The 27,447-nt window shown below is 38.7% G+C and overlaps 1 long non-coding RNA gene across 1 annotated transcript; it reads left to right on the top strand.

Moving 5' to 3' along the window:
* LOC143686486 (uncharacterized) lies at positions 1–27,120 on the top strand. Its single transcript, XR_013177189.1, has 3 exons — positions 1–66; positions 2,616–2,658; positions 27,001–27,120. It is a non-coding gene; the product is annotated as an uncharacterized LOC143686486 (long non-coding RNA).
* Positions 27,121–27,447: the final 327 nt, after the last annotated feature.

Here is a 27,447-nt window from a genome sequence, read left to right as displayed (position 1 = left end):
GGTGCTATCTCCTTTTCTGAGCTTCTGGTTACCTAACTTCAATATATCTTTGTTCCAGTTACATAGGTAGGTAATAAATGAAAGGAAATGGGATAAGGGACCAGAGTGTGGAAATGATGTTGAGATAGTGTTGGCCTTTAAGGTATTTGAAAAATTCCATGGCAACACAAGGAATTTTGGTTTCATTGTTGTTAATGTTAGTTTTCAAGAGATTGTAATTGGAGTTATGTGCATATCCAGAATCATGTGGGATAGAATATTCTAGATGAGCAAACCATGAAAAACAAGTCCCTACAAAATTGAACTCCACAGACGGGAGGATTGACAAGAATGTGATTGTTACCAAGACCTTGGCTAAGCCAGTTGTCTTTCAGAGGAAGGAAGGATGTGCTCTCAGCAGGAATTTTAAGTGCTAAATGGAAAACAAGGCAGAAGGCAAGTCAATAAGGAAAGAATGGGGGTAGAGGAAAGGTTGTGGCCCTTTGGGTGTGTGGCAATAAAAGTTTATCAATACAGATAAATGAAGGGCAATATTATACGCTACAGACTCCACAGCTGGATCCTCCTAAAATTGCCCCATCCTAATGGAGGTGGGTTCAAGACGAGGGCGGGGCTGAGTCTGTAGGTGAAAGATAGTACTGACTGCTGCTGAAAAAGTCTGAGAAAGCAGGCTGACCTCCCACTTTTGATTACCTTTCAAGAGGTTGTGAGTTGTGGTCTGACCCATAAACTCTTTAACCTCTGGATTTGAGCTTTCTAATTTGGCTTCTGAATTTATTGCTTCCCAGAATGTCCAGACTATGTGCGTGTTTTTCTTGCTCATTGTTAGCACCTCAAGAAATCCTGAAGGATACTCACTTTCCATGATCTCACAAGATGCCAGAGTCAGGACTTTTATGTGATGATTTTCTTAGTTAATGCAAACCACTAATGAAGGCTGTTTTTTTGTGATTATGTTTTTGCTTTTAAAATTATAATTATGGAAATAATTCATGCTCATTGATAATTCTCAGAAAGTATAAAACTGTTTAATGTAAAGATGTGCCTACTAGTGTTTCTTCAGTTCTCTCCATTGACAAAAGACTTTAGCATCTTGGTCTTCTGTAAGGTTCTGAATGAGGGGGAGTTACTTGTCCCAGCCTCTGTTGTTAAAGGATATGTATTCCTTCACCCCAAAAAGTCACTCAAACTTTAGATGCTAAGATATCTTGAAAAGTTTGAGTTTCAGATTTTGACAGGTGATCTTTCTTCAGGTAGGTGAGATAAGGTATGTTTCAAGGAGGGAAAAGCATAGGCAATTATTCTGATGTTTCTTCCTTATATGATGCCAAATATCTGGATATTTGCAGAGCTGGGGAAATAGATTTTACTTTAATAACTTCAACAGGGATTTCGTTTAAGCTAATTCTTATATTAGAATTGCAAGGAATCTAAAGGCCTCAGCCTCTCAAATATAGAATAATTGGATAAAAGTGTTACATAGAAAAAAATAAATGTACTGGAGAAGGGGAAAAATGGGAGAGTGAATTTTTAAAATATGTATATAATTGACATCAAGTAGTTAAAGTCCGTGGATGGTTAACTCCATTTTCAACATTCCCCTAAATAGGAATATTGACATCAGGCAGTTTTTACTGCAGCCCTGTCTGGTGGCAAAATGCTAAGTCTTTTATCAGTTCCCAGTAGCCTCTTTGTAGTTGGGAGTCCAGTAAATTTTCATTTTGTCAGATGTCCACTGGAGGCGAATCCTACTTTTCTTCCTCATTTCAGGTACAAGGAGCGTTTTTTGACATAGCAGCCTTTAACCTTAAATGCTTTTTAAAATTCCTGTCATAAGTCTACTCAGCTAAGTCCACAAGTGTATCAGCCAGTTGAATTTTATTTTATTTTTCTTCTTAAAACAAGGAAAATAAATTCCCCAGAATCTTTTTCATGTTATCAACACACATGACAAGTGTTTATGATCTGACTTTCTTCAACCCTTTTCACTCCCATCTCTTCAATTCCCTAAGATTTTCAAATGAAAACATTTTATCTTTAGATAACAGCTAGTTTGTGAAGGGAGCAGATAAATCTTCATTATTTAGTGAGTTGGTTAGAATCAAAGTTGTCCAATTTACTTGTGGAAGTGAGGATAGATTGAACTATCCATTGTGGTTGCTAGATCTAGAGTAGGAGCCATTTACCAGAACAAGATGATGTCCTCTCTATAGCACCATGGAAATCTTTGGCTGGGATGAAGAAATATGTAGGTAATGTGTAGCTCTCTGGAGCAGAGACACTGTTTAATGAGTCAATAGAACACTCTAGAAGAGCAAGGAGAATTCTTTTGTATGTAACCATTATTTGCAGAACAAGATGGATGAAGCCATAAATGAATACCAATAAACATTTGTCTGACTTAAGTCAACTGTTGGTGAAAATATGATAATTAGACAGTGGGAATGACTCAAAGATGCTTTGAGGTTTCCTCGTCTCTGGGGCCTGTGACAGAGCTACAGGGTTTACAGTGCATCTGTGCATTGGGGCGCTCACTGCAGGGAACACCAAAAACATCTATTTTTAAATTTCTTGGAACAAACTTAGCTGATATTTCTGATTTCTTTTAATTTCAGGAGAAAAGAGCGTTTTTCTGCTTTGAAAATTAGAGAGCTCCAGGTAATCATTAATCTTTCATTTAGCCATAATACTTGATGCAAAACGCACCGCATATATGTGTCTACACAAATGTATATGTACAGACACATACAACGTGCATATTGTCAGAAATTCCATTCCACGTGTATTTCTCTGTTGCTATCTAATTCTGACAATAATTATAAGACTTAGAGATATTTTTGAGACAGGTAGTCCCGGTGTATGCCTTGGTTCTGCCACATACTAGCTGTGAACTGATAATCAAGTGTGAACTTGGGGAGGTGTCCTCATTTATAAAACGAGAAAACTAATATCCATCTAAATGAATTATTGTGAAAATGAAATTAAATAATAAGATTAACCTCTCTGTGCAGTAGCTGGCAATAGCAAATGCTCAGTAAATGTTGGCAATTTAAAAATTATTTGCATAACTCTCTTTCTTGCACTCTTGTTAACTGAGCTCCCCGAAGTATCTCGCCTGTGCGGTGGGAAACTGTCAGCCTAGTGCAGCGACTTTCTCTACACGGAGGATGACCGTTGGGTATTTGTTCTTCTCCTTCCCCTGTAATGTACCTGATTTCTTACTAGGTCATTGAATGTAGGTCTTTTTGCTCAAGAAGCTTAAAGTACCAAATTGGGAAAGGAAAACACCTTATGTATTTCTGTAGTACTTTGAGGCACTTAGCCCAGTGTGAGGCCTCTGAGAGATATTCAGCAAATCCCCACTGATTGCATGATGGACATGCCAGTGCTGCTCTCATTTTCCCTCTGTTCCACCAGAGCCATCAGCGGCATGTGTGGTTTTGGGGTTGGACGTCGGTGGAGAAGATGAACCCGCTCAGTGTGTTAGGGCACAGAGATGAGGTGTCTTTATCCAGAATTGCCATAGTGTCCTAAATAGGAAACAGTTGTTGCCACACACAAAATGCCCAAACACTGACTTTGAAAAGTGTAAGCAGTTTTTGTTTATTTGATGCCAATTCATCATTTTGACTCTCTGTATTTCACAATATGTAAACTGGTTGGCTCTTTGTAGTGTACACAGGGATTAGCGTGTGAGGAAGCCGGTGTGTTTATTCAGACCTTTTCATCTCTGGTCTCATGCTTCCTGGCTGGGCGGGTCCTGTGCCTTCCAGCTAGCAGGGAGTTAAAAAAAGGTGTACTAACTGAGAGCCAAGCTTGTTTAAAAAGAAAAACCAGATTTGTCTTTGAAGGGAAGCAGTGAAATTGGTTGAAACTATTTTTTATGTCGATGCATTATGAATGTGACCTACTCTTTAGAAATCCTGGAATCTTCAGATAAATATTCCCCCAAAATGACCCATCAGCCTTCAGGCTATAACCCTGCTCTGGACTTGACTGAGAAAATCCATTTTGTTTCCTAAGCCCATTCCAGATTTCCTCCTCCTGGGGCCTTTTGTTACTATAATACTATATCCTTAAATCTGTGTATAAACTCTACAATGGTATAAGGTTTTACCATTTTAATTTGGACATCAAATATAATCAAGCCAAATAGAAATCAAATTTCTTGGGACCCATCTTGATTATTCTGTTTCAGAAAACTGAAAGGGTATTAAATAGAAGCTGCTGGTTTCTTGGAGATGGAAAAAATGTTGGAATCGCTTGGGGAATAGAGAAGTTCACTGTCTAGTTCATGTTAGCTCTGTGGGAAACTTGTACTGTGAGTTGAAAAAGCAATTTGTAATATATAACAGTTTGGCAGAAACTGGCATTTGGAAAATAGAGATTAAGATGTGAATTTGCTCCCTTATGAAGAAAAGAAGGAAACCACACATTGAGTTGATAGAAGACAGAGAGAGGTGCATGTATTTATCTCATCATTGAGTCATTATCATCAGAATTAGATTTTGAGCCATTTGTGGGTATATGCACAGCAGGAAAACTGTACAGCAAAAGAATAGAGCACAGGGGAGGGTCAGGGCAGGGGAGGCAGAGACAGAAAGAGAGAGATTGAGACATGAAAACAGGCTGATAGAGATCTAGAGACAGAGGCAGAAAAAGAGATTATGATATAAGAGGGACACAGAAATATCTACTGAGAGGGCAGGGCTCCTCAAAGATAACATGGTAAAAACCCACAGATTTTGTAGTTTCATAAAAACATACAGATTTTCAAGCCAGCAGCTTGGATACTTGGACATCTCTTTTTGAAACACATACGCATATGCCTACATAAACATTTCTTCAGTGTGCATATAAATGATTTTTTAAAAACCGATGTTGTACTAGTTTTGAAAGGTATGAGTGCTGGTGAAGGATTCCGTACTGATGTACTCTGTAGTTTTGTGAAAAAAAAAAAAAAAAAAAAGTAAAAAGTTTTGCACGCTTTAGCTACAAGGCACAATCTGCTTTCAACTCCAGAGTGTCTGCTCCACTTTCTTCACCATTGTAACCCCACTTCCCTCTAAAGATCAAGAACGCATTGTTTTTCCCTCTCTGTGGATATCTCTAAGATATGTCTGTCCTGTGACACCCAGCCTGTGCCACTTTTTCATGAAATTACAAAATAACATGGAGAATGACACTATGAAGAGGCTGCTTTAAAAGACCTAGTATGTATGTCCACTCCCCTATTTACTTTTATTGGTTATAACTCAATACCCGGACTCAGATATGCAAGAACTGTTATGTTTATTTTTTGTTTCTGTTAAAGTGCCTCACTTTCCATTGACCCTTTCCTCCTTTTAGTAGTAACTCTGCAGACTGAGCCCAGAACATGGCTCTGATGCTAGACATGATAAAACCTTAGTCTTCCTTACTAAGGAAGGACCTGGTCATGTGAGCGGTTTCGGGCCAATTAACACGTGAGCAGACCTGATGTGCATGGCTACCTGGGGAGGTGTCCAAGGCAAAACTCCAGACTTCTGTCTGTCCTCCTTTCTGCCAGCTGGAGCATGGGCGTGAAGGAGCGTCTGCTTGATCCTTGATCCTTTACTAAGGAATGTTGGGGTCATGTTGAACAGCAACTTGGCAGCCCTGGAAAAGCGTCCTTTGGAATTCTCCATGAAAAAGAAATGAATTTCGATCATAAATAAGCCATTGTGTTTGGGGGTCTCTTTTTATAGGAGATAACAATTGAAATTCACTTCTCAGCATTCATCTCATCATGTTGGGGGAAAGTTGGTCCCAGTGAAGCCAAGCCCCACCTGGGACTTGGGAAGGGCCACTGTCTTATTCAGTGCTCCGGGGGGGGGCTCGGCACTCATCAGCCAATATCAGGATCTGCTAAGAATTCTGCTGTTCAAGCCCAAATAATATCTTCAGGTCTGGCAGCACCACTACCTCCACGGCATCTCCAACATAATCCCCCCGGTAGTGCCAGGTAGAGAGCCCCCCTGAAGACCTGCTGGAGCATGGCCATCGGGTGTCATGAACTTACACACCAGTCTTGGGACCCCCAACCTCTTTCTTCTCTGCCACGATCTTTTACTTCTTCTCTGCCCATTGAATGCTTTTCCCTCCCAATTATATTTTTGCAGCAAATTCAAAGAGCTTTCAAAAAGACAGGTAACACTATTATCTTTGAGTAATTTCTACTTTTACCCTCTTTTTTTTTTGCATGGGCAGGCACCGGGGAACGAACCTGGGTCTCCAGCATGGCAGGCTAGAACTCTGCCACTGAGTGGCCCGCCCTAATTTCTACTTTTGCTACTGCAAAAGCTACCCAAATCAGGAAATATGAATGGGCCTGTCTGCCTGCCTAGGATGGTGGCAAAGCATGAAACAAAACAAATGAACAAGAAAGAGGAAAACAAACACAAATAACTCGGGAAATTTTCTTGCGGCTCTTGACTTAATACAATAAAAATGTTTCTGAAGGGGTTCATCTTAATGGTCCCTAATGCAGCACCAACATATTTATGTTAGTAATAGCATAAATGCAGATTTCAGATGGGAGGTTTTCTTAAATGGATTTGACCTGTTGTTAAAATTCTGACTTTGGAGGACACATGCATTCTCTGGAAGGCTGACTGGAGCAGAAAAGGGCACTGCCTTGTTGATTTTATATAGAGGGTTGGTTGCAACAGTTTCCACAACTGGAAAGGGATTGAAGAGGTGCTTGGAAGAACTCTGTGCCCCTTTTTTACTCCAGCAGCTGGTGAGCTTCAGTTCCTACCACAGTGTTCTTGTAATCTGATCTGAGTGCTGAATGTAGTTAGGATGAAGAATTAATATATGATCAGTTATTCAACTCCTGATGCACACTGACGGATCACTCACTTCCTGGGCGACCACACAGGAAGTCCTACAGACTCAAGGAAGGAGAAAGGGGTTGTGAGGTTGGAGTACAGCTCCAGACAGCTGGGCTGGGTGGTGTATGGCGGTAGGGTTTGAAAAGCCTGGGACGGCAGACATAGGATAAGAGGAGAAGAGCAAGGGTGCGGAGAGATGCGGTGGGTATACAAGATGTCACTCAGAGTTTAGGAAGCCAAGGCCTGCTAACATGTGCAAAGGCCCAGGGGAAAAGTGGTAAAAAGTCATATTTTCTTTCTGTTTTGAAAGGCTGCTTCCTGGATTATATCTCACATCATTTGTTTTACTTTTGCTCTCTATTCTAGTTTCAGATCTATTTATTTTTATGGATATCACACCACAATGTTTAAAAAAAAAAGGATTTAAGGAAGCTTGCCGAAATAGGGCTGTGACAACAAAAAACAAATGTTAAATGAATCGTCTTACAAGAGCAAATGCAGGAAGTGGGGAGATGCTGTAAGAGAGGATAGTACACCAAGGACATGCTGTGAAGTGTTCCGGTTTGTTTGTTTTTTTGGCATGGGCAGGTACTGGGTCTCGAACCTGGGTCTCTGGCATGGCAGGTGAGAACTCTGCCTGCTGAGCCACCATGGCCTGCCCTATGAAGTGTTTTTATACACTGTCTAGAAGTCCTCATTCAAAGAAAATAAGATTACAACTGCAGTTAAAAAAAATTATAGTGCATACTGCGGAGCTCTCTGCCTCTCTTGATTTACATTTGCCCTTGATCAGGTCTGTGGCTTTCATGTGGCCTGGCTCTGTGTCCACCTGGGTGTGGGGAAACCTTCAGCAGTAGAGCTGGAGAGGTGAGGCTGTGCAGAGCACTCCCTGTGAGTCCTGGAGATCCTGTGTCTCAGATGCCTCCAGCTCCTGCTGTGCTGCAGGATCTCAGAAGTCTTCTCAGACCCCTGCCTCGTCCTCTGATGAACTGAATTAGACAGAATAGCCTGTATTCCCCGTTAGGCCTTGCAGCTAAAGGTTTTCCTATCTCTGTTCTGACCTTAAGAGCCAAACTTTTAGGGGCCATAGGGAGGCTTCTAGGATTCAGCGGGCCAGCCTCCTCTGGCTATTTCCTCTCCTCTGGCTGTTTCCTCCCTCGTTGTTGTCTGGGAGTCAAGTTCCAGCTTGATGTATAAAGGGAGATGGCCATGTGGGTGGAAAGACAGGAGCCCAGTATTCTGGATTCCTCCAAAAGCAGCTCTCACACATTAGAGAAGGGGGAGCTCGGTTTTCCATTTGGTACAGGCCATGCCTTTGTACCAGGAGTTGGAGAGTGGAAAGAAGGAGAAAGGATTTTCCTTCTACTTTCAAGCAGACATGATATCTTGGCCTCAGTTCTGGAAAGGAGACTGAGACAGACATTCACATAGTTCATTTTGTGGGGTGCTCTCAAGGAAGGGGGGGAAGGAACACCACCCCAAGTGGCCGTCCTCGAACTGTTTACTGCTGTGCCTGCCGGGGTGCAGTCCCCATGGGGGACTCTGAGGAACTGGGGAGGGAGCTTCAGAACTGTCTCCCTGACGGAGAGAAACTGGAAGGATTTCTGCTCCCATCGCACATTGGCCAAGGGGCCCTGGGGTAACGCCCACATTCCTCAGGTTTGCCAGGGGGTCTGAAGGGAGCAGAAAAAGAAAGTCTCTGCAGCAGAGAATTCTGACAGAAAGCAGCTGAGGTGAGAACCTGCCCACAGCCCCCATAGCCTTGGCTGGAGTGAAAGGTGGGCAAAAAATCTGTGAGACCCGGCATAGAGGTGTCCGATACACACAGCATGCCTGTAGTTACAGTTTCATTTTGTATTTATGTTAAACCAATGGAAAGTTCCTTTATATTCTAGTAGGTTGGTAATCGTGAGGGTTTTGTGAGTTTTTATCTTCTCAAAACTGTGTTTTTGAGTATTGTATTGGAACAAGGAATGAAGCTGCATTAGAGGGTTTTAATATTTATTGATTTTTTTGGAATTTATTTTGCAATAAATAGTATCTAAAATTTAGATATATGGACAAAAAAGAGGTAAAACAGAAAAAAAAATGAGTAACTAGAATAAAAGGTAAAAATCAGCAAATAAGTTTCAGATAAAGCCATAATGTTAGAATAATAATTTTAACAGGTGAAAATTTGGCAAAATTTTATTCTAGTCACCATGTGTAAGGTTTTCGCTTTGAGAAAATATTTTCTCCTTAAAAGTCTTCTTTAGAAAGGACTAACAATAAGAATTTATCTTAAGAAAATATAAGGAATGAAAGAGTAATTTAGAAAGAATATAAAGATTGTATTAGTCAGGGTTCTCTAGGGAAACAGAACCAAATATCTGTAAATATTACGAGATTTTTATCAGAATTGTCTCACACGACTGTGGGGATACACAGTTTCAAATTCCATAGGGCAGGTTGCAAGCTGGGAACCCCCATGAAGATCCCTGATGGATTTCCCAGGAGAAGCTGGCTGAAGAAGTGGAGATGGAAATTCTCTTCTGACTGCTGAATTCAGCACTTCTCCTTTTAAGCCTTCAACTGATCGGATGAGACGTCTCTTGCTTTGAAGGCAAACTCCCCAGTTGATTGTGGATGAAATAAGTCATAGATGCTATGGATTCACTGATGATTTGTCCACAAAATGTCAGGCCAGTGCTTGCTTAACCAAACACCTGGACACCAAAACCTGGGCAGGCTGACGCATGAACCTACTCATCAGAAAGATATAAAGAACTCTACCTATAGGAAAGAGCTAACGAACACCTAAGCGTTGACAAATCCTAGCGCAATGTGAAATGTTAAGTTCTACAGTAGTTTACATCTGTATTGAAACCTGAAAACAATGCATGAATAGAAAAAAGATCTGTCTGTACTGGGAGATGTGTAAAAACGAGAGGAAAGAAAAACACTGTAGGACATGGTAGGGGTGTGATTCTTTCAGAGGGGCTAACTGCCCTGAACTGTGTCACATCTGGACAAGACCTCCTTTGTTTTGTCCCTTTTCTGCATGCCTGGTCTTTGAAGATATTATTGTTTTAATAATAGCCAACATTTATTTTTAAACTTGCTTTGCAAAAGGTATGTGTAAGGGCTTTAGCTTGGATTTCATTATTTAGTTCTCACAAAGACCTTAAGAGGAGGCGGGTTTTGTCATCTCTGTTATTACAGATGAGTTCAAGGAGGCTTAACCAGGGCTGGGCCTGGGGATCACACTGTCGGAGTGCAGAGCTAGCAGTTGCTAAGCTGGGACTCCACCCAGGCTTGACCTCAAAGCCAGGGCCCCTGAGCACTTAGCTCCCTGCGTGAAGGGGACCAAAGGAGCAGTCCTGTCGAGGCAGAGCCTTGTGCTTCACTTCTACCCCAGCTCCTTGAGGGGTTAGGGCCTGGGTCTCACTCATGCACATAATAACCTGCTTTTCAAGCTGGACGTGTAGAGCCCCAATGCTCCTTGAGCTCACAACGTTTTTTAAAACAACCCCCGTACACATAGTCTCACAATGTGTCTTGTCTGAACATAATTATAATGCTATTAAATGTGAACAATATTTAACTCTATATAATATTTGTTATTGTTTAATGAATTTGGTAAAATCAAGTTCAATGTAGAAAAATCCAGACTTTCTGTATGTGTACTTCTGTCTATCTCTATCTCTCTTATCAACTATCATCCATCTATCATATGCCACTTCTCTTTATTTATACATCCCTATCAGCTCTCTCTTTCTCTGTCATCTGAGTGTTATTAGCATGGCTCATGAGTGCACAGGTCTGTGCGTACATGGGTAGTGGGGGCTTGATTTTTCTCAGGACCTGGATGATGTTAGACTTGGAAGATCATAATGAGCCTGATATACACATCTTTAATCTAAAGCTTCTGACAACAGAGATGGCTTGGAATAATAGTGACCTTCATATGGAAGTGGTTAAAGATGTATACTTTTCCACTTAGTTTTGGTTCTTGTTTCTCTCCAGCAGATACTGTGCTTATCAGGCTGTTGGGAAAATAAATGAGCACTTCAGGCCAGGGTCTCTTGTGCTCCTGGGAGATGGAACTAAGCAAACAAGTTCTGGTGCAGTGAATGATTGTAGTTTGTGAAGCAGGTGACAATCTGATGGATTTTAGTAATAATCATAGCCAATCCTGTCGAGGCTTAATCTAAACTTGATTTCACTTAAGTTTCTGGGAAATTCAGAAAAAAAAAGTTGGATGGATTTGTTGTATAAGTCAAGTCATTGATAGGGCCAAGCTTTTCTTGGAGTGGCATTCAAAGGAATATCAGTTCCACATTTAAAGAAAGAATTGAAATGCAATTTATATCATCACCACACTTTGTATTCAAAATACCTGTAGTAGGGGTTGCTTTCATAATGCACTGCAAAAATTCTTACCTCATTTTTCCCCATCTCCGAGTCACAGAGCAGCTGTTCCCGAAGTCCTCTCCTCTTAGACTTTGAACTTCCCAAAGCACTCTTTCAAATTAACCCATACATTTCCTTTTTCATCTTTCAACTCCTCTTCTCCTCCCACCAGCCAGTCATTCTCTGTTCTTTCTAGAATAAGCCATTTACCTGTCATCCCCAATTTTACCACCAGCATCATAAAACAACTGGGTGAGTAGCTTTCAAAATAGATCAGGCTCCTTCATTTTAATGTGGTGAAAGTATGGAGTTGGGGAGATTTTATCTTTATTCTTTATTGCAATAAAGGAATTTATTTAACTTGCAATAATTCCTTCCCCAACACCATTTTATTTTAGGGATAAATGTAAGTTACAGGGGGTCTCAAGGAAAGGGGTGATAGGGGATGTGGAATCAGATTTGTCTTTTAGATGCTTTTCAGTCTGGCTGCTGTGTGGAGAATAGATAGGGCGTGGTAGAGTGAGGAATTTAGGGCAGGAAACCAGTTAGGAAGTTATCACAATAATCCCTAGAAAGGATGATGGTGGTCTGAGTCATGGGAACTGCAAAAGAGAAGCAGGAAGATATAGGAGATTAGAAGGAGGTGGTATACACAGGGTTTTGAGATTGACTGGAGGTGGGGGATGAGCAAAGGGAAGTTATTTGATAACAAGTGGGAGAAAGGAATCCTGTAGGTAAATTATTTTCAGGTGCTGGCCAAGACCGACTTGAGCTCAAAAGTCCAGTAACTTCTGCTTTGTAACTTGGGCACTAGAGCCCCTCACCCCACCATGAAGTGATAAAATGGCGAAAGAGTCACTGTGGAAACATCCGCCACTGAGAAGAAAGACCAAGGTTGTGTACAGACAAGATTTATTTTCTTGTTTTACCTCTGTTTCATTGGTTTTGAAATGACTTGACTTCTTTAAGAGGTATCTTGAAAGACAAGGGTTATCAAGTATCATTCAACAAAAGGAGAGAATTAGAAAACAGAAGTAGGGGGCAGACCTTGAGGTCAGAGATGTCTTATTTTTTCCCCCTCTTCTGTGGAGAGAACCGCTGTAGTTCCTTTCATGCTCAGGTAAAAGGTACTTTCTAATTCCGACAACACTCTTCACCTAGGCGAAAGGTGTTGGGGAAGGGATGAGACATAAGTCGTTGGAGCCCTCTAGTTTTTCTCATCTATAATAAGCCTTTCATGTTGCTTCACAAGGGCTCCCCCAACATAAATCTTTAGTATTCCACACTCATTAGGGGCAGGGGCAGGTTAGAGATCAGAGTGTCTGTTTGAGGTTGCTGCTGTTTAGGGGAAAGAATAAGAGAACTGAATTCTTGAGTCTTAACTCTGATGATATTTCATCGCTTTATCACCACGTCAAATCTCTGGATCTGTCTGAGAATGTTTCCTTGTTTTTCGATGGTTGTTGTGAGGATAAAATAAGAGTTAAAAATAGTTCTGTTCCATTGCCTGACAACCCAAAGGCACTATGGAATGTTATTTGAAACTGGTTTGTAGCAAGAGCCCTCTCTGCCCCAGGGTGGAGCTATTGCTCCATCTTACTCGGAAATTTTCCTTCCTCTCCCATAAGCATCTGTTGGTTAATTGGTTCTTATAAACCTGGGGGTGGGGTGGGGAGGTGGAGAGGGGTGGATGGGAGGGTGGGCATCTGAATTTCCACTTTCCTTCCTAATGGATATGTCATTGATGGCCACTTAACCTTCCTCCTGAGTTTTGCTAGAAACCCATGAGATTGACTAGGGTCATCTTCCACAGGAGGCAGGTTCAAAATCCATAGAGGATATCAGTCCTTCCAGTGTTGGGCGGTTCAGGGAAGTGGAAGGGAGAAGTCACATGAAATCCTGCTAAGGTAACTGTGACTACCATGGAATATACACCAGACACTGTGTTGAGTGCTGTTGAGATGTTTTCTGATTCAGTCTATGCAACAATGGTAGTAGGTATTTTGACCTCAGCAGGTTCAAGTAAGTCACACAAGATGACAAAACCAGCTAGAGGCAGAGTTGGAATTAGAACCAGGGTTCATCTGACTCCCAGTTCCATGGTGTTCCCATCCTGTGTGGCACAGCCTACATAGACAGCTCTTTTCTCTACCCATGATTTAGGCTGGACCTTTGATCCAATGTAGTGACAGTTGTGTATTTATTTGACTCTTAACCAAAGTTCAGGGATTCCTTTCTCCAAAACATCAGGAAGGAAGTGAAAACAGTTTATTTTCAGCTCTTCTTGCAGGTGGATATGTTTCTTTTGGATCTGTTTCTACTTTTTGGTTCTCCTAACATGTCTATTATTTTCTTCTTCTTTTTTTTTTTTACATGGGCAGGCACCAGGAATCAAACCCGGGTCCTCTAGCATGGCAGGCAAGCATTCTTGCCTGCTGAGCCACCATGGCCCGCCCTATTATTTTCTTCTTAATTGCATATTTATTATCACATAAGAACCCATAATAGAGAAATATGTTTGAGATATTTATAATCTTCCTTTTTAGAATCATCTACCACCACCCTCCCCAACCTACCTGGCAATAGCTCCAGCTATATATCCTTGAAGTAAAGAGTTTCTCTAAAAAACAAACAAAGACAACATGTTTTTTTTTGCCTGTTTGAGTTTATGCCCATCCATAACAGATGTTGTTCTATTGCTGGGAATGAAAGATTTTTCAGGAAACTGTGGTCAATTGATTAATATCGCTTTACTGCAAAGAAAGCTTAGTTCATACTGTTGACAGAAAACAGAATTTCAAGTGCCACAGCCATGAGCAAAGTCAATATCTAACAGGGCCAAGTGAAACTCTTGAGGCCAAGGCAAAAGTAAACAGCCATCAGAGGCAAGAGTTTTCTCATTGGCCATGATGCTAGACAGTATAGAGAAATGAAATATAGGTGGGCACCTTTTCAGTACTGTTTAAATAGGCAATTCAAGGTTTCCTAGAATTTTGTTCCTAGTGGGCATGTTTTGCTCTAGGAAAAAATTGCTAATTTATTTTGATTTGCTTTTTTAAAAAAATTATATATTATATTGTATTATATAGTGTTTCATTTTATTAAATTAAATTAATTAATTGACTTGTGTACTTATTTTATCTGAAGTGATTTGATGCCACTGAGATGACCGAATATCCAGAGTTTAGAATTGGGGCTGCTAGAGAAATCTGGGCCTTTGCCCATATCTCCTTGAGCTCACCCAGGCTGGTGGGCCTGTGTCTGGGATCCCACACCATCCCAGGCTTACCTGCATCTTTGCACACTCTGAACTTAACTGCCATTGTTATGTAGATGTGTGCTTCCTTCAGGCATAGCAGCCCCTGCCATGCCTGAGAACTGTGTTATATTCACCCGTGTGTCCTTGGAGCAGAACTGACACCCAATAATGCTTCTTATGGAATTGATATATACATTTTATTTTGAGATTATGGTGAAAAAACAAAAACCACCTGAACATTTATATATGAAATACAGACCTGAAGCTGATGTTCCAAGGACAACAATCTTTTCTCCACAAACTCTTTGTGTCTCTTAACTAATCGGGGACCTCCACGTGTCAAGCCACGACCTGCCTTCCAGATATGTTCCTGCTCCTTTATGTGGCGTCATTTAGCTCACATCACTGAGCCACTCACATAAAAGTGGAGCTTTGTTCCTGCTACCCTAACTCTCAACAATAGTCATACATACACATGTACGTAACTATACATGCTTATTTATGTATTTTTTAATTTGTGTTCCCATAGATATATGATTGATTAATTTGGGCTGCTTATGGGTATCCAGTGAAAATTATTGGACAGTTTATTCTGTAAATGTAGAGGTAAACACATTTGACAAACAATTAAAAAAAACCTTTAAGACTCTACGGATGCCAAATTAAGCTCAAAACCACCTCCTTCAAAAGCCTGCTTTGATTTCCCTAGAATATAATAGTTTGGAAAAAAATGTAGGCACAACCAGAAACTTGTGACTTGTATGGGAAATTGAGCACATTGTATCTTTGCACTCAATTCATCATCTAAATGACTATAGCTGAGCACAGTCTAAGCAAGTGTTTTTTGGGTAATTGAATTATTTTGGCAGTCTCTGCAAAATGAATATAAGATTATAGGATTAATGTTGGCTCATATACATTTCAAAAAAAACACACTTCTGTTAAGCCTTCATTAAATCTCTCTTTCTCACAGAAATAATCATTGCTTTATTTGTGTTTTATAGCAATGGCAAGATGATTCCTTTATAATTGATCACTGTATTGTTATTTTTATTATTATTATTTTTTAGGAAATATTCTCCCCTTTGAGACTGTGAGCCTTTTAAATACAGAGCCTTCTTTCTGTATTCCTGGTAGATAGTCCAGTCCCCAAATTTGTCTGGGCATAACTTGCATTAGCAATTTGGCCAAAGGTCTGAGCTCTACATGCCCAGATTACCTGCAAATCCTAAATCTCTACTGGGAACTCAGCTTTCCCCTTGGGTTTTCAGAGATCTGTGTTTACTTGGTCTAAAGATTCTGGCACTTGTCTTAAGTACCTCGCAGAATCTTTTGCCAGTTATAATTTTGTGCAGACATTGCTTCTGCTTCTATGACAAATTGACACTGTTTATCTCTGACCCACACAGACTGGTGTTTTCTTTTCCACTGTTGCAAAGATACTGATGATGATACTGATCCATGAGAAGCCACCATTGTTCTTTGAAGCATCCCTTTACTGACCTCCCTTAGCGTAAATCTCAGCCGATGGGTTTCCTCCATTTGGGCTCTCAAAGGTGCACTCACAAGCTCATCAACTCTTGTTAGAATGGTTTGATTAGGAAGGACTTCTAGACACACCCAGATTCTGTGCTTGAATACTTTATGTTTAAATTAATGTAAATTAATCAAGTAGGAAACAAAGTCAAAGTTGACCTTGAAATTGTTGAGCCTCTGACTTGATCAAGATTGAACAGGGAGAGAGAAGATACAAATAAAAATATTAGATGGGAATCAGGTGATACAGGTCAGGTGCAACAGAGATAAAAAAAGGAAGAGAATGTTGGTATACAGATTTTGTCAGTGTAGTTATGTACTTAGGTAAAATGGATACAGTCCTAGAAAATGTAAATTACTACCACTCAGGAAGAAATAGAAAATCTGAATTATTTAATTATTCTTTAAATAAATCAAATACATAGTGACAATTTTCACACAGAAAGAAAACCATAAGGCTTAGATGTTTTTTATAGGTGAGTCTTACCAAATTTCAATAATTGATAATTCCAGTTTTACACAGGAGCACTCCTCATCTCAAAATCATTGGCAGTTGAGATGCACCACAGGGAGACGGGCAGTTGGTAGAATTTTTAACATGATCAGAAGTTGGACCATTTTAAATGCTGACTATATGATTCCATTTGTTAAATATCTATTGAGAACTTACTTCGTGAGCATCTCAGTCCCTGGTAATATGAATAAGAGAAATATAGATCATGTCCTTTAGGAATTCACAATCTAGTGAACTATCTAGGAAAGCAAATAGATAATTGTTCTAGTTTGCTAGCTGCCAGAATGCGATATTCCAAAAATGGAATGGTTTTTAAAAGGGGGATTTTATTAAGTTGCTAGTTTACAGTTCTAAGACCATGAAAATGTCCAAATTAAAGCGCCAACAAGAAGTTACCTTCACTCAAGAAGGCCGATGAAGTTCAGGGTTTCTCTTTCAGCTGGAAAGGCACATGGTGAATATGGCGATGTCAGCTAGCTTTGTCTTCAGGCTTCTTGTTTCATGAAGCTCTCCCGGGGGTGTTTTCCTTTTTCATCTCCAAAGGTCTCTGGCTGGTGAACTCTGTCTCATGGATCTGTCATGGCTCTGCTCTCTTGGGATCTCAAGCCTTTTCCAAAATGTTTCCTCTTTTAAAGGATCCCAGTAAACGAATCAAGACCTGTGTGGAATAGGCAGAGCCGCATCTCTGCGGAGATAATCTAATCAAGTTTCCAACATACAGTACTGAGTGCATTTGTCAAAACTTTAGCCATTGCTAAAAGAAATGGCTACCTCCATAAAATGGACTAGGATTATAACATGGCTTTTCTAGGGTACATACTCCTTTCAAACCAGCACAATAATTATTAGCAATTACATCATAGAATTTTCACTCCCAAAGGCACCTGTCTGAGTCACGCTGTCTGGAGCAGGTAACACCAATGGGGACTCCTCGGGTGTGAGTAGGATTTAGTGAGGCAATGAGAGGAGACAGTTATTTCAGTTGAAGGAACACCAGATGCAAAGTTCAGGGATAAACAAAGTTGATGGCTTATTTAAAAATTTTATCAAGTAATTTATGATGTCAGGAGTTTAGAGCAAAGGTAAGATAGGAGGCTGAGAACTGTGATTGCATTATGAGGGCAGCATGAATTTTCAATCTAGGAGCAGTGGGAAGCCATTTCCAGCTCTAAAGGGGTTCTAGCGTTCTAAGCAGAAGCTGAGTTAGGACCTAACTTCATGGTTGTTTTGTTTTAAAATAACCTCTTCTTGGCAGGTGTCAGCTTGTCTTTGGGGGTTTAGCTGGCTGTACATTTGCTCATTGAAGGCTACTAACTCATGGTTAGAAGTCTTCACAATTAAAAAAATTTTTTTTGTCCCATAGGATTTTTTTTGATAGACTTTATTTCATAGATCAGTTTTCAGTTTACAGAAGAACTGCAGAAAATACAGGGAGTTCCTATAGAAATGTCCTCCCCCTGCACTAAGTTTATCCTATTTTAACATCTTGAATGATTAGTGTGGTACATTGTTAAAATTGATAAACCAATATCAATACATCATTATTAGCTAAAGTCCATTGTTTACACTAGGATTCACTATTGGAGTTTTACAGTCCTATGGGTTTTGACAAATGCATAATGTTATGTATTCATGATTATAGTATCATACAGAATACTTTTACTGCCCTAAAATTTCCTATTCATACCTCTTTCCCTTCACTTGAACCTATGGCAACCCCTGATTTATTTACTTTCTCTGTAGTTTTGCCTTTCGAGAATGTCATGCTGTTGGATGCATACAAGATGTAGCCTTTTAAAACTGGCTTCTTTCACTTACCAATATGCACTAAAGTTTCCTCCATGTTTTTTGTGGCTTGACAGCTGGTTTCTTTTTATAGCTGAATAATATTCTGTTACAAGACTGTAACAGTTTATCCATTCACCTATGGAAGTACACCTTGGTTGGTTTCAGTTATTGGAAATTATGAATAAGGTTGCTGTAAACATTCATGTATAGATTTTTATGTGGACATCAGTTTTAAACTGATTTTGGATGCCAGAATGCAATATACCAGAAATGGAGTGGTTTTAAATAAGGGAATCTATTAAATTGCTAGTTTATAGTTCTAGGGCCAAAAAAAATGTCCCAACTAAAGCTAGTCTCTAGAAATCTCCAATCTATGGCATCCAGTGAAAGGCAGCTTGGTTCAAGACAGCTGATGAAATTCAGGGTTTCTCTCTCAAGTGAGAAGGCACATGGTGAACACGGTCAGGATTTCTCTCTCATCTGGAAAGGCATGTGGTGAACACAGTGTTATCTCCTAGCTTTGTCTCCTGGCTTCCTGTTTCATGAAGCTCCCCAGGAGACATTGTCCTTCTTCATCTCCAAAGGTTGCTGGCTGGTGGGCTCTCTGCTTTTTGTGGCTATGTCGTTCTATTGTGTTCTCTCCAAATCTCGTGGTTTTCTCACTTGTTCTGTTTTATAGGATTCCAGTAAAATAATAAAAACCCACACGGAATGGCTGGAGACACATCTCCACCTAATCCAATTTAACAATCCCTCTTGATTGAGTCACATCTCCAGGGAGATGATCTAATTAAAGTTTCAAACATACAGTACTGAATAGGGATTAGAAGAAACGGCTGCCTTTACAAAATGGGATTAGGATTAAAACATGGCTTTTCTAGGGTACATACATCCTTTCAAACCAGCACATAAGCCTATGTTTAACTTTAAAGGAAACTACCAAAAACTGTCTTCCTAAGTCACTATACCGTTTTGCATTCACACCAGGAATGAATAGATATCTCTGTTGCTCCACATCCTTGGCAGCATTTGGTGTCAGTATTTTGGCTTTTGGTTATTCTGAAAAGTATGCAGTGGTATCTTGTGTTTTAATCTTCAGTTCTCTGTTGGCATATGATATTGAACATCTTTTCATATGCTTATTTGCCAGCTGTATATCTTCTTTGGCGAGGTATCTCACCAGTTTTGCCCATTTTGAAGATGTTTTTTTTTTTAAATTGTGTTTTAAGAGTTCTTCATATATTTGAATATAAATTAGATTTTTTTTTGCAAATATATTTACCCAAGCTGTGGCTTGTCTTCTCTTTCTCTTAACAATGTCTTTCACAGGGCTGAAGTTTTTAATTTTAATAAAGTCCAACTTTTTTTTTCTTTAATGGATCATGTTTTAGGTGTTGTATCTAAAAAGTCATTGCCCAACCCAAGTTAACACAGATTTTCTTCTATGTTATCTTCTACAAGTTGTATAATTTTGCACTTTACATTTATGTTTAGGAGACATTTTACATTAATTTTTATGAGAGGTATAAGTTCTGTGTCTAGGTAAATTTTTTTTGCATGCGGATGTCTAGTTGTACCAGCACTATTTGTCGATAGTGTTTTGCTCTCTTTTCAAATATTACTCAACTATATTTGTATGGATCTGTTTCTGGACTCTCTATTCTATTCCATTGATCTATTTGCCTAATCTTTCACCAATATCATAGTCTTCATCACTGTAGGTTTAGACTAATTCCTGTATTCAGGGAGTGTCACTTCTCCAACTTTGTTCTTCTTTAGTATTGCACTGGCTATTCAGGGTCTTTTGTCTTTCCATATAAACTTTAGAATCAGGTTATTGATAGCCACAAAATATGTTGCTGGAAATTTGATTGGGGTTTCATTGACCCTGTGAACCAAGATTGAAAGAGTTGACATTTTAATAATGTTAGTCTTTCTGTTCTTGAACATAGGATATGTCGCTGTATCTTCTTTGATATCTTTTATCAGAATTTTATGGTTTTCCTCAAGTAGATCTTGTACATATTTTGTTAAATTTGTACCTAAGTATTTAATTTTGGGTGGTGCTAATGTAAATGGCATTGTGTTTTTAATTTCAAATTCAAATTGTTCATTGCTGGAATATAGGAAAATGGTTGATTCTTGTCTATTAACCTTGTATCCTGCAACCTTATTATAATCACACATTAGTCCCAGAAGTTCATTTTTTATTGTTCACTCTTTGGGATTTTCTGCATAGGCAATCACATTATCTGTGAATGAAGATAGTTTGATTTTTTTCCTTTTCAATCTGAATTATTTCTTTTTGTCTTATTTCATTAGCTAGTGCTTATAGTATGATGTTAAACAGAAGTGATGAGAGGGCACATCCTACTCTTATTCCCAATGTTAAGGGGAAAACATCTAGTTTCTCACCATAAAGTAAGATGTTGGCTATAAATTTTTTTGCAGATAATCTTTATCAAATTTGATGAGAGTGTTTTACTATTATCACAGATGGGTAGTGGGTTTTAGCACATACTTTGATGTGATCACAAGATTTTTCTTCTTTATCCTCTTGATATGATAGAGTACATTAATTGATTTTTTGAATGTGGAACCAGTCTTGTGCTGGTATAAATCCTACTTGTTCCTGGTGTATAATTATTTTTATATATTGTTGGATTTGACTTGCTAATATTTTGTTGAGGATTTTTATATCTATGTTCATGTAAGACGTAGGTCTGTTTTCTGTTTTTGGAAGCCGTTATTAGGATTCTTCAGGAAAATACAATCCTATTTAAATATTAAGAGATTTAATTGTATTAGGAGATTTAATATAGGAATTGACTAATGTGACCATGGTGATTGGTCTGCCCATATTCCATAGGACGGGTTGCAAGTGAGAAACTCAGTGAAGGTGAAGTTGAGTTCTCTAGGAGGAACCATGTGTTGAAAACTCCGATGAAGGCGATATTAAATTCCGCAGGAGAAGCTGGCTGGCTGAAGTAGAGAGAAAAATTCTTCTCTCTGACTTTGGAAACCCTCAGTTCTCACTTTAACACACCCAGCTGATTGGGTAAGGAAACATCGTTCATTGCTGAAGGCAGTCTCCTTTGTTGATTGTAGATATACAGCCGTAGATGCAACTGGCTGACTAATGTTATAAATTCATCTACAGAATACCTTCAGTAATGATTAAGCCAGTGCTGACTTGACCAAATAACTGGCACCATAACCTGGCCAAGTTGACACATGAAATTAACCATAACAGATTATTAATTGCTTATTCAATTTCTTTAATAAGTATAGAACTAGTCAGATGACCTATTTCTCCTTATGTGGGTTTTGGTGGGTTGTCTTTCAGGGAATTTGCCCATTTCATTTAAGTTCTCAAATTTATGGTTGTAGAGTTATTTGTAATATTTCTCTATTGCCCTTTTAATGTCCATGGTATTAGTAGTGATGACCCCTCTCTCATTTCTGATAATGACGATTTTTGTCTTCTCTCTGTTTCTCCTTTTCAGCCTAGCTAGAGGTTTATCAATTTCATTGATCTTTACAAAGAACCGACTATTGGTTTTGATGATTTTCTTTATTGTTTTCCTTCATTCAATTTTATTGATTTCTGATTTAATTTTTTTCTTCCCTTTACATTTGATTTAATTTGCTTTTCTTTTCTAATTTCCTAAGGTGGAAGCTTAGATTATTGGTTTTAAGATCTTTCTTCTTTTCTAATATATGTACTCAATGCTATGTATTTCCTTTTAAGCACTGCTTTTGTTGCATCCCACAAATTTTGAAAAGTTTTATTTTCATTTTTATTTCATTCAAAATAATTTTAAATATCTCTTGAGGTTTCTTCTTTGAGCCATGTGTTATTTAGAAGTATGTACTCTCATATCCAAATATTTGGGGATTTTTCTAACAATCTTTTTGTTGTTGATTCCTAGTTTAATTTCATTGTAGTCTGAGATTATGCTTTGTATGATTTCTATTCTTTAAACTTGTTAAGGTGTGTTTCATGGTTCAGGATGTGGTATATTTTGGTGAATATTCTGTATGTCTCACAATTTAATTAAATGAGTCCAACACAAATTCAGTGCGGGAGTTTTTCCTATAGCAACCCTAAAGTATAGCTACTCATTTAATTTCTGCTTAAAACTTCCCATATTTATGCCCTAATAAAATAGCTTAAATTCACAATTATAATTACTATTTATTAATCACTTGCTACTTACGCTATGGTAATACTCCTATATGCCTTGTATACATTACTAATCAAATCATTAGTTACACAAGCATTCTCAGAGCATCTATAATACGTATGGTACTACGTGTACCTGAGAATAGATGGATGAGCAAAAGTAACCTAACTGTATAGATAGAGCTTATATTTTAATGGGACAACAGGTAATAATCAAATAAACAGAGTAAGGTTACTGCCTTGCTTTGCCAGGGCTGCTGTAACAAAATATCACAAATTGGTTGGATTAAGCAATAGGAATTTATTGTTCTCTCAGTTTTGGAGGTTGAAAGTCCAACATCAAGGGTATAGTCAGGTTATGCTTCCTTCAAAGTCGTAGCATTCTGGAGGTGGCCTGCTGGCACTTGGTCTCTCCCTCCATCACATGGAGATTTCTCTCTCTCCTTGTGTTTTCCCTGGTTTCTACTAATTGGCTGTGTCCGAATTTATTCTGCTTATAAGGACTTCAGTAATATTGGATTAAGGCCCACTCTGATTCAATTTGACTCCATCTCAATAGGACCTTCAGAGATCCGCTTTATAAATGAGTTCATACCCATAGGACTGTGGTTGAACTTGAACATGTCTTGGGGGGACCATGATTCAATCATAAATCAACATATAAAGATGTATATGCATAGTTTTGAATTTAGATTGTTATGAAGGAAACAACAGGGTGCTGTGGGTGAAGGATCATATATAGTTGACATGGTTAGTGGTGGAATTTAAATATTTACTTCTTTTGAAAATCTTATGGATAGGAACTAATGGCACCATTTGCAGATTACTAAAGCTATAGGAGATAATATAAAAGTCCCATCATCAATATTATTAAGTGATAAACTTGGGATTTCACAAAAAGTAGTAAGTTATCCACAAAATCCATGCTCTTACACTACTTTTTTCCTCATAACGAAGTTGTATGTCTTCCCCAAACCTTTAATCTACTCTCTTCTCTTATTCACCCAGATAAAATTAGTTGCATTTTACGCACTTTCATCTCAAATATTTGGAAAGTATTATTTCTCCTTTTTCTTTTGAGTCTCCCACATTAACAATAGCAACTCTCTTCCAGGTTATTCAAAATTAACATATTGAGTGCTCCCCATGCCAGGCAGTGGGTCTGCAGTGATGAACAAATCTGGCATGCTCTTTGTCATGGTGGAACATGCAGTGCAATGACAGAAAGCATTCATTATTATCACAATAATGCTTTGCAACAAACCTTAACAAAATTTAGTGACTCAAAACCATGATGGTTTATTATTTCTCATGAGCCTCCAGCTGACAGGTCTAGGATAGACTTAACTCTCTCCCGGATGTCACTTACATCACTCTAGGAGTCAGCTCAGTTGGGTCCATGGGAGGGAGTGGAATGTGCACCTGCTTTTTAAAACCTCTGTGTTTGCCACTGCCCCATTTTCAAGACAAGTCTGATGGCCAGAACTGAATTCAGAGAGGAAGAACACTATGAAGTTACAGATAAAGAACATGAACGAGGAGGATATTAATTGCGGCTGCTACCATAATTTGCTGCAGGGAGTTTTAAATATTTTCTGTAATTCATACAGGCCATGTATAGATTTTTCACCATCCTAGTCATCTAAATAGAATATAGCAGACTAAAGAAATGCCATAAGTGTATGAATCTAATCACTCTACTGTAGATATTTCAATATGAATACTTATCATTGTTTCAATGCAGTAAACAATTGGATGATGGTGATGATAATAGTTTTATAAGATTAATCAGAGGGAGATTCTCATCAAGAATGTCTGTGCAATGTCCATAGGGTTGTTACTGAAAATAAATAACAATGCAGATAAGGAATGCAGATGACCAAAGAAAAATTATTCTGGTGATGTTGTTTCCTTAGATACATTTTTCTTTTTCATATAGCTTAGAATGTTGAAAATTCAAGGCTCTCAAATCACATCACATTTGTACTGTAAACAAAATAAAAATTGAGCACTTGAATAGACCTGATAAAATTATATAGAGAAAGCCCTGGGGATCACTCAGAGCAACAAAACCCATGTCCTAAGTCCTTTGAACTCCCTCATGAGTTTTGTCTTTATATATATATCATTTGAAATTTGAAATGCCCACTAAGATGGCCCATCCAGATAGCAAATCAAGCCCAATCAATAGGAATCAAGCTAACTTTTTTTTTATGGCTATAAAATCATTGCCATCCCTAGAAGATCAAAGTTATTTCCAGTGTTGTTGTTTTGTTGGTTTTTTATTCTCCCAAATGATTAGGCATCCTTGGTACAGCAAAACTTTTGGTGTCTCAAATAAAATGTTGCAATCTGCATGCTTGACTCTGGTTTATCTTTCAACAGATATTTCTCCGAAAGAAGATATGCAAATGGCAAAAAAGTTGCTCATCTTGTTAGCCATTAGGGAAATGCACAACAAAAGTGCCACACTAATGCAATGTGCTAATAAATAGGAAAAACTCTGTGTGAGAGGGATATATGGGAATTTTGGATTTTTTGCATGATTTTTCTGTAAGCCTATACCTTCTCTAATAATAATTAAAAGAAAAAACTAACAGATACCATTTTACACCCACTAGAATGGCTACTACTTTAAAAACATAAAATAAGTATTGGAGAGGATGTGGAGTAACAGGAACCTTATACATTGTTGGTGGGACTATAAAATGGTGCAGCTGCTGTAGAAAACAGTTGGGCAATTCCTCAGAAAGTTAAATTTCCATATGGCCCAGTAATACCATTTCTAGGCATATACCCAAAGAATTGAAAGTGGGGACTCGAACAGATATTTGCACATTGATGTTCATAACAGCATTATTCTGAATTGCCAAAAGGTCTAAGAAACCCAAATGTCCATCAACAGATGAATAAAAAATAATATATTATGTATATGTACAATGGAATATTATTCATTCATTGATGGAAGAAATCAAGTTCTGATGCATGTTGCAATGCGGATGACCTCTGAAGACTTCATGTTGAGTGAAATAAGTCAGATAAATACAGTATGATCTCACTTATATGAAATAACTAGGATATGCAAATTCATGATATCAGAAGCTAGAATACAGGTAATCAGGGGCCAGGTAGGGGCATAGAGTAGGGAGTTAATGCTTAATTGATATAGAGTTTCTGTTTGGGGTGATGGTAAAGTTTTGGTAATGGATGACAGTGATGGTGGCACAAATTGTGAATGTAATGAACACCACTGAATTGTATAATTTCAAGCGGATAAAATGGGAAATTTTAGGTTATATATAGGTTACCAGAATAAAAGTTTTTTTTAAAGCCTTAATTTTTATTCATCTGTTGATGGACATTCAGGTTTCTTAGACCTTCTGGCAATTCAGAATAATGCTGTTATGAACATCAATGTGCAAATATCTATTCGAGTCCCCACTTTCAATTCTTTGGGTATATACCTGGAAATGGTATTACTGGGCCATATGGAAATCTAACTTTCTGAGGAATTGCCCAAAGATAGCTCAAAGAGTGAACCCTAATGCAAGCTATAGACTATAACGAATAGAAAAATTGTTGTTTCAACAATTGTATCAAAGGTACTACACTAATGAAAATATTAATAATGGTGAAAATTGCCTGTGTGAAGGAAATACTATGGTTCCTGCATAATTTCTCTGTAAACCTATATTTGATCTGATAAAAAGATTTTCTGTCAAAAAAATAAAATTGTGCCCAGTGTGGTCTTTAACTTGACTTCGGTATCTGCCTAACGGTAAGGGAAAGCTATGATTTAAGTAATAGTTTTTACTGCTCACTAATGCTGACAAGACACTGTCATCCTAAGTTCCAAAGACAGGCTGGAGGGTGCCTGGGTGGCTCAGTGGTAAATGCTCACCTTCCATACAGGGGACCTGGGTTCGATTCCCAGACCATGCACCCCTCCCCCATCCCACAAAAAAGACAGTCTGGAGGAAATCGTTCTCACAGATTTGACTGCATAATGTGTAATGTATTGATGTAGAAAGAAGATTCTTCACTTCTATAACACAGAGAGAGAATTCAAGCTAGACTTGAGGTTTCGTTTACAGAATTCAAGCTAGAGTTGGAGCTTCATTATTTTAGAAAAATCCCTGCTTTGGTGACCCTAGACACCAACTCTGGTTAGGATATATACATGTACCAAAAGGCTAAGTTTTGGTTAGAGACTCTTGGTTGGGCCAAAGTTGATGATTCCTGATCACTACTGGGTATTAATCTGTACCACCAAAAACTGCAGGATGGATTCTAGGAAGAAAGAGGCTAAATGGATAGTACTCCTGAATTACACCAAAGGGTCATAACCCTCAAGCCAATGTTTGGTTTTCTTTCTGAGTTTTGGGAATGTTTCCGTCTCTTGTCCTTCCTTTGCTGCTCCTTAAGCACCATTACTTATCTCTCGCCACTTCTCTTGTTCTCCATATTGTAGGCCTTCTTGGACTATGGAATGTTCAGATATGAATGAAAGTGGGAGCTGAATAAGTGGAAGGAGAGTGAAAACTAATGAAGAACCAGTTAGGAAGTCTGCAGTGAATTTAGTATTGGTTGCTTGCCCAGCATCCCTTAGCCTTTCTTTGCCTTGATTGTTTTTTTTGGGGGGGGGGGCTGGGGTGGTGGTGGTGGGAAGAGGGTCGGGGACAGATGGGGAATACTTTCTATTCCATTGCAAACAGACCTAATGGGATCTGCAGTCAGCATGCCCTGCCCTCTGTGGCCATGGGGGTGGGAATGTAACACACACCATGTCAATAATAATCTTTCCTCCGGGATTAGAAATCTTGAATTGAGGTATGTGTGAACTAAATGAACTTTATAAGAGAAGATTCATTCTAATAGATGTTCCCTGAAAAATTTATCCATTTGTCCTTGATATTTC

The sequence above is a fragment of the Tamandua tetradactyla genome, chromosome 6 (genome assembly GCF_023851605.1).
Source record: "Tamandua tetradactyla isolate mTamTet1 chromosome 6, mTamTet1.pri, whole genome shotgun sequence".
NCBI lineage: Eukaryota > Metazoa > Chordata > Mammalia > Pilosa > Myrmecophagidae > Tamandua > Tamandua tetradactyla.
This window is presented reverse-complemented; position numbering and strand designations above follow the sequence as displayed.